Raw genomic sequence first — 9,087 nt, 5'->3', positions numbered from 1 at the left:
TGGCGCCTTCCAAAGCCCCGCCGACTCCGTCGCCGTCACGCCCCGCCGACTCCCGCTCGCGTCACGCCCCGCCGACACCCGCACCGGTGGCGGCCACTCCACCACCGGCATTGTCTCCTGTTCCCACTCCGATCGTTGCCGCTCCGGTGAGTTCTCGCGATGCAACAGCGAGGCGCCGGCGCCTGCTGCCGGGCAAGGCGAAGAAGAGGGCCGATGCTCCGGCCCCTGCGACGAGCGCTGTGGCGGCTGCTCCCGGCATGGCGCCGTCGGGACCCGTCGCTCTCTCGCCTGGGCCTAGCGGCGCCTCGATGATATCGGTATTAGAAACTTCTCTTCTTTGTTTTTCTTCTTGTGTAGTCTCACTCGTCTAGGGGTTGGTCCGGCGCATAATAGCGGGACGTAAGCGGTTTGCTAGCGTACGCGGGAGAGTGCGGTCGCGGTTTTGGACAAAATTTTCAAAACCGACCCATTTGTGAACTCAATCTAAAAAACGACCTCTTAAACAAAATTAAAAAACCGATCTTGTTTCAGTGTCAGCGCTGAAACCAGGTCGGTTTTTAAAAAAAAAATTCTAAAACTTTGTAAGAGTGAGGCTGAAATCAAATCGGTTTTTAAAATTTTAAGTCGTTTTTTAAGAATAAAAATCTAAATATATCGGTTTTGAAAATTTGTCCGCAGGAAGTCGCCTAAGAATATTACGTTTACGCCGATCTTTTTTTTTCCATGACGTATTTTTTTGGCGGAACTCAAATGCGGATTAAAATCCGACATTGTGAAACCGCAGAGTTCCGGCCCCCGAGTCTCTGCCCGTTAGACAATCGTACGCTCACGTGATTCCTGCAATTTACATCAGACCCAGGATTTATTTACTGTTTACCTACTGTGGAATATTAAAAAAAATATATAGTAGGGGTAGAAGTGGTAGGCAACTTGTGTCTGATCCGTGCTTCTCGAGATGCAGCGGTGACTGTCAGACCTCGGTCGCGAGCACTTCAACGGCCAGAAAACCTGTGTGCTTTTTTGGCACGTGTCTGTCACGGCCTAGATTTGTATGGAAGCCTAGTTTTAAGTAAAGCTAGTATCATTTGTAAGTCGTTGTTTGATCGAAATATAATCTTAATACCATAATGTCAAATCTACAAAAAACTAATCTGCACATATTGAAGGAATGAAGAAAAATTAAGGGTATATCAGTGATTTAAGATGTAATGTAAACTGTTAACGAGTCCTAAATTGGTTGGGGTGGAAAATCTTGAAAAAAAAAAACTAAACCATTTTTCTATTCTTGAGCTTGGGTGGTTTTAGGGATGGAAATGGTTGAAAATAGGAAATGAGAGATTTCCATGCTCTCATTTCCTATTCTTGGTTTTTAGGAAACCAACCAAACAGCCCCTAAATATAGTTATTAGGTATATTGTATCTCTTTCTTTTAGTCCCACATCGCTTATCGCTTAGGATATTAAAACCTTTGCCTTTGCTCTTGCTCTTGTATTTAAACACCTTAGTGCAATGAATAAAATAGTCTCTTTACTTCCAAAAGCTCTGTTCTTAACATAGTATCATATCAGAGAGCCTTGTTGATGTTAGCCTAATTAATCATAACAAGTGAGGTAAATATAGTTTTTGACCAAAATCTTGAGAAGTCACCTGAAAATGGGAATCAGGTTTCAGCCAAAATTTAGGAGAAATTTGGTCGGAAAAGTATGGGGGGATTAAAATATGTGGGCAACTTCTGTACTTCAAAAAATAATTATTGGAGCACCAATGACGCACTTTGCCAACTAAAAAAAAGCGAATTATTGCACTCAATCTCCCTCGTCAGGGCAATTTACTTCGTTAGGAGTTCTATTGTCATGTTTGTAATTTATTTGGCTTTATGGGGAAATCGTATTAGCTTTTTATTAATTGTTCATCATTTTCTCAATTCGTCTTATTAATCTCTTGATCGCTATCCTCTACACTGCATCTAATTATTCTCCCATCATTGGCACCTTTCTCCTTTGTTCCTTCAATCAAAACTATTTGGTTGTTTCTCTTGTAAATTTACTTTTCTGTCTCACTATTCAAATGGGTTAAAAAAAATGAGAATAGGAATTTATTTTTAGATTTTAGTAAATGAATGTGAAAAGGAGATATAGGACTTGTGAATTTTCTTTACTAAAAGTTTGATTAATTATTGAGAAGATTTCTTAGTTGGAGAAAAAGATTTGGAAGTTAAAAAGGAAATTGGTCAGAAATGGGTTTGACGAAAGTTTAGTGTGGGATAAAGTTCTTAATTATCCTAATATTTTAGATTTAGTGGTAGAACCTTTGTGCAAAGAACATTAGTGCACTACTTTTGCTGTGATAGAACCTTAGTGGTAGAAAACTGAAATATTGCATTTAGTTTGTGGTACATTGAGAGTCACTTTAGACTTTTCCTCCTTTATATTTTAGATCTAGTGGTAGAGCCTTTTCACACGACGTACGTTATTGCAATGAGAGTACTAAGTATGAGTTCTGCCTAACCACTACACTAAAACTCTGAAGTGTGATGATGGTTGAAGGTCATAATTTTATACTCTTAACATGCTCTTGCAAGTTGAGGGTCCTTTCATGGGTCGAAATATGGATTAACAAAGCGATATTGTTTTAATTTTGATTTAGAAATTCTGGCATGCAATAACAAAACATGGGTTGTTCTAATGCCATCTTAAAGTCCCCATCGCTAAGCTAAAGCCCCTAAATTTTGATGAGGGTTGAGGGTTATAATTTTGTACTCTTGACAGCCTTAACAACTATACCACTTTAAGAACATCAGAAGCAATCTTTTTGAAGATTCATGTACAGATCTAAATTTTTTGGCACAAAGCATTCATTAAGTGATACTGGTGATGCAAAAGGATGGATGATTGTAAAAACTGTTGAGGCATTAAGGTGCATTCTTATAGCAAGGTATATTCCAATTACGCTTTATGCTTCACGTACTGTCAAGCCTACAACTTCTTTGAACAGAGGAGAAAAATAGAACACAACGAACCTAGTAATTTTCTTATCAGATAAATTTTCATGTCTTCTGTTTTTGGAATGCTCAATTCTTGTCTTCCCTTCTCTTCAACGCAGGGCGACGCATCACCTACGAGGAGGACCACCGTTGGGATGATCACAGGGCTTTTCTTGGGCGCTGCTGCCCTATTGGCTGTCTAGACTCTCTGTTATAGACTGAGAACAGGATTTATTCATCTTTGTTTTGTCTCTATTTTGTTCTCTATTATGACTCAGCTCTGGCTTATTGACATATTTGACATTGTTATGTGCCTGTTGTTATCTGTATTTTTTTTCTATATTAGAGAGGGAGATATGTAAGGTTCTATTTGGACACAATTTTTTGACTGAACCATTGATATTTTGCTCACTTGTTATGATATAGAGATGGATGATGGTTTTGATTAGAACACGCACAAAAAAATTATTGCCACTTGTTTACGCTCTCTTTTCTTATGAAGACGGCCCATCGGTTTGAACTTTAATCTCAAAATCCATTAATAGCAGAACAACTATTGTGATAAGATAGTGTAATTTGTTATTCGTGCTTAATTGAACAAACTGCTAGGGAAAAAAATTGAAAGAAACTTTGATGTATTAGAGCATCTCCAAGGGGCTGGAAAGATCCGGCCCCTTAGCTTAATTAAGGGACTTCAGATGGGAAGCTCCTTAGCTTAATTAAGGAACTTCAGATGGGAAGCTGTTCCATGAGTCTGAAAAAACGTCCCTTCTCTCCAAACCCCTTAACTCTCTCCCCAAATTAAGGAGAAGATTAAAGTCCCTTAACATTCCCCTTATAATTTTATATTAATATATTTTTTTAATGGAGTTAATGTATAGCTAGTCAGATTTAGTTAATGTATAGTTAATTCAATTTGATTAATATTTAACATTTAACATGATTTATATAAATTAATTATTATATAAATTAATTATTTGTTAAATTTAATATGATTAATTAATTTAATGATTATATAAGGTAATTTCTCAATTTAAATTAATTAATTATTTTCAGTTATTAATATTTTATTATTTATCCATTTATAAATAAATCACATATTTAATTAAATCCTAATCTATAAAATTAAAACACTAAATATGAATAATTAAGGGGTAGGCGGACTTTTAAAGGGGAGCCATTGGAGGAGAACCTTCCCCTCCCTTAAAAGTAACCCTAGATTAAGGGAGATTATAGGGATCCCTTGGAGATGCTCTTACGTGCATAATACTTATCTCTTCGATCAGTATATAATGCCATGCTGTGATTTTTCGTGAGTTTTACAACCTCGTCATCACGGAAAGTATCATGCGCGCATTAAAATGTTGCAGAAATTCGTGTACAACGCTTGTATTTACTTGCTTTTGAGATTTTCATGAAGTTTTAGGCTCAGATTTCCTCACTGCTCATTAACAGATTGAATAACAGGGGAGGACACGGACCTCAAAGTAAATAATATACAATCTGTCAAATATTGCCGGTGATCTTAGTTTTTTTTATCGTCAGCTTGATTCGTATATCTACCAGAAAGGAGAACACAACATGAAAGTAAAGATCCTTGTCAAATGATTTAATTCAATGATTGAATGCGGAAAGATAAGTGAACTGCGGAAATGAGGACAATACCAATCATCCGAATTTTAATTTAGCACTTGACAAGCCTGTCAAATAAAGCCCAACAACCTGCTGAGCCCACTGTAATGTGCTTGGGGTTTTACCACTGTCCCACTTTAGTGCTGGGCCAGTCCTTCCAACTCCATTAAGACTGGAGCTTCGCTTCATCCTAATATTTAAAGGAAATTCTTTATTTACCACTAGGATTATAAACATTACAACATATTTATCCTAATTCTTTTATGAAAAAGGCTAATTTTGAATTTTGATAAGCCAAAGGTTCCTTTATTTTTTAACTTTGATGTCCCAAAGTTTAAATTTACCAAAAACTACTTCAATATTTGTAGGATATAATTTTTAAAATAGTTGTATATTGACATTTTTTTCACAGTAACATAAAAGAATTGTAAGGAGTTATTCCAAAAAATCATTCTAAAATTTAGAATGGAAAAGTATGCATTAAACAAGTAATGAAATTTTTATCGTTGATTTAAAAGGTTTATACTCTTGAATCTATTTATTCTTTTTTCCCCTTTAAGAAGATATTTGTTGCTTTAGGAGAACTTGTGAGCCTTTTTGCAAAAAAATGCATTGTTCATTAAGATTTTTCTTTTAATTTAAAGAAGATCCGAGTTCTAGAGAATTCTCTTTCCCATTATTCTTTAGATGAGGAGGAATGAGGAAAGAGTAAACTTATCTTCATATGATTCTAGAAATTATAACTTTACAGTATTTTTTGAATGAAAATTTCTAAATTCTAATTAGGAGTGTAGTAGATATAATGACATGATCAAATTTGATTATTTTGACTTAACATTTTTAAACCACTATGCAATAGTTTATTAGTATAATCCTTTTAAAGAGAGAAGAAAAGTATTGAATAATTAAACATTGTTGTATGAAATCCAACACTGGAAAGAACTTTTACCTTAAAAAGTACTTATCATAAAAACTAAATGTTTTTCTAGAGTTTATTGGAAAAGATATAATCGACCACGGAAAAGTGAAATGTGGCTACTAATTTAATAGGTGTTTTCATAAAAATTAAGTTTTCGTAAAGTTTATAGCAAAAAATAGTAAGGAAATAAGGTACCCATTCAAATAGTTAAAGTGTTGGGGGTCTTATATGAAAGTTTTTATTTTTTATTTTGAAACTTAACAGATCTCCACCTTCTGATCTTCATAGGTAGCGCCTTGATCTCTTTGAATTTTTAATCGTGGGACCACGTATGGCATCCATTGCGGAGAATATAAAAAACTTAAGATGAAATTACTCTTATACCCTCAAGGCAACAATAGAATTGGATGATTTGTCCTGTATTCAAAATTTACTATTTACCCTCACTTAGTTCTTTATATATTAGTACTATATTACAGGCATCTCTATTCAAAATTTATTATTTACCCTCATTTAGTTCTTTATATATTAGTACTATATTACAGGCATGTGCATTAAGCACCTGGAAAAAAATCTATCAAATTAATTTAATATTGATAATGACATTCTTTTATGTGCCGCCCAACGGAAGTTATTGTTTAAAATTTATTCATGTAATTCTATGAAAGGAGTAAAGTTATATTTAACAGATGCAGATGAATTTTTTTTATTTTTTTGAGATGAATAGCATGGAGATCTGAATTCGTGACTATCTATAATCCACCTTGAATCATTTTATCATTTGAATGTGATGACCACAATCCTTCTTAAAATGTTAGTCTTGATTCGTTATTGTTTATTTGTACCTTGGTTTATTTAATTAAACTTTATATAATTATACAAACTTTTATTTTATAAAAAAATTATATAGACACCATATATGTTTATAGAAAAATATTGTAGAAACAATAAAGAGAGAAAATAAATATTTAATTGTATAAGCTCTATCTATATTTATGATACAATATGGATAGAATGTTCTAGAAACAATAAAGAAAATTTCTTTTGTTAAATTATTTTTAAGGAAAATTTACTTCAAGGCCCCAAAACCCAAAAAACTATGTGTCCTGGCCCCTCATACTATTTGTAATGTGCTGCAGCCCTCAAATTTTAAAAAAATTATCCCCAGCCCCTCCAGCTCATAATTAGCCCAATATTATATATTTTTACCCATAATCCCAACTTTACCCCTCCCCACTTCTTCGATCCTCTTCCTTCTAATCCCAGCCCCTTCAAGCCCCCAAATGTCAGAAACCCAAAAACCCAAAGTCCCAGCAACCCCCATTAAAACCCCAAACAAAACCTTCAAATGGAGCTCCCTCCTCCCCTCCAACCCCCTTCAAACCCTCCTCTCCGGTGAACTCCCCGACCCCCGCGCACTTTCCCTCATCATCTCCTCAACCTCACCCCTCTCCTCCCCTCCCTTCAGCTCACAAATCCACTCACTCGCTCTCAAGCTCAACCTCCTATCAAACCCCCACCTCTCCTCTCCTCCCTCGCCCTCTCCTATGACCTCACCAAGAGCCCCACCCTCCTCTCCCAATCCCGTGACCCCCACAACCCCCTCTCGAGGACTCTACTTCTTTCCCAATCCAATCCCCACTCCACCCTCAAGCTATTCGACAAAATGCTCCAACTAAACATCGTACCCGACTCCGTAGCTTTCATTATGTTAATGAAGGCTTGCGTGCAATTGGGGAGTTTGATGTGTGTTTTTCGCTTATTCAGGAAGTTTTGGACTCGGATTCAACGGTTAGCTTTAAGTTATGGTCTTTCTAATATTGTGGTGCTTTTATTCCATGTAGAGTTGTTTGAGTATTAAAACATAAGTTTTCTTCTGATCCTTTGGCTACAAACATTCTCTTGGGTTGATGTGTATTTGAGATTTGTAGTCTTGGTTGAGTGTTTGTGGCATTTTAACATTCTAGTGCTTTTCATTCTTTGACCTATTCTTCTCTTGGACTTGGGCTCTTGGGCCTTTTGAGAGATGAGATATTGAGTTTTTTGGGCTTTTATTTATTAACCTACAATTAAGATAAAACACGTTTATTAGTGACATATTTATTTAAATTAAATAAATAATAAGGGTATAAAATATAATTAAAATGTGATTATCAAATACCCCACACCTAAACTTTTACTAGTCCTCTAGCAAAGAAAGAAATTAAAAATCCTAACTCACTTCGCAGGAATCATGGTTGTATTTAGCATATACAATAAGCCTTTAAACCCCTAGGTTATCCTAGTGGACGGGTTGTAGTCTCGTGAAGATTTTTAGAGAATATACCCACAAAATACAGTCAACTTGACAATTTAAAGAAGTTATTATATAATTAATTTACTGGATATATTTAGACATTCTAATTGAAGCTAGTTATTACTCGAGAAAACGTTTTTATATATAACTCTAAGGTAAATTGTAAAACCCCGTGAATTTTGGAAAATAGTGAGAATTATATTGATAAATGAGTTATGATTATGATAAATATTATTTATGGATGAATGATTATGCTAATAATTGATTTGAGATCAATTAAGAGTATATATGAGAGTATACAAAGGTTAAACATGCACAAAGAAGAAATCTGAAAAATTAACCAGTTAAGAGTATATATACATTACACACTGATAAAGTTCAAATATGGAAAAACTTAAAAGATAAAAATTGTAGGTATCTTCAATATCTTTCCAACTCATCTTAAATCACCTCATTCCGATATCGTACATGAAAGTTATAGCTAAAAAATTAAAGACTATTTTTTTTCTAGTTTGACTAGGTTTCCTGTTTCGGGTTTGGGCTGTTTTAATTCGGGTTTGTTTAATTCAAGATTTAATATGTTTAATTGATGAATCTCATGTTTAAGCTTAACCCGATGTTTTAAAATCTTAGTTTATGATGTTAATCTTTAAACCAATGCGAAAATATGTAGTTTTAGTTGCTGTTTATATTAGTTTGATGATCATGATCATTAGGGTTGTATTTAATTTTGTTTTAAACTTGTTAATCATTCTTAAATCATGTTTAAACCCTAGTTTAATAATTAATTGAGTTTTCTTGTTAATTTAAGATGTATAAACCCTAGGTTTGTGATACCTAAGTAATGTGAACGTGTTTACATTATTTTTTATCTGTTCAATGATTGGTCCCAATCTTGTTTAGTTAATCATGTTGATAATTTATTTTTTATTTGAGAAATTTTGGTTAATTGAGATGCTAAACCCCACAAAAAAAAACATATATTTTCATTAGTATTACAAACCCTAGCATCCCCTATTCCTCTCTCTCAAACCCTAATCATAATTTGTGAGATTTGGGAGAGCTTTTCAGGCGTTTGTCGAGAGGAATGCGGGATTTTGCGACTTTGGTGAAGAGGGATCTTGCTTGCACGTATTCAAGAGTTTAACATAACGTTTGAGGCAATATTATCTTCCTCCAAACCTTTCCCTATAGTTAATTCAAGATTTAATATGTTTAATTGATGAATCTCATGTTTAAGCGTAACCCGATGTTTTA

This window comes from Asparagus officinalis, chromosome 3 (genome assembly GCF_001876935.1).
Source record: "Asparagus officinalis chromosome 3, Aspof.V1, whole genome shotgun sequence".
Lineage (NCBI taxonomy): Eukaryota > Viridiplantae > Streptophyta > Magnoliopsida > Asparagales > Asparagaceae > Asparagus > Asparagus officinalis.
Note: the sequence above shows the minus strand (reverse complement) of the source record.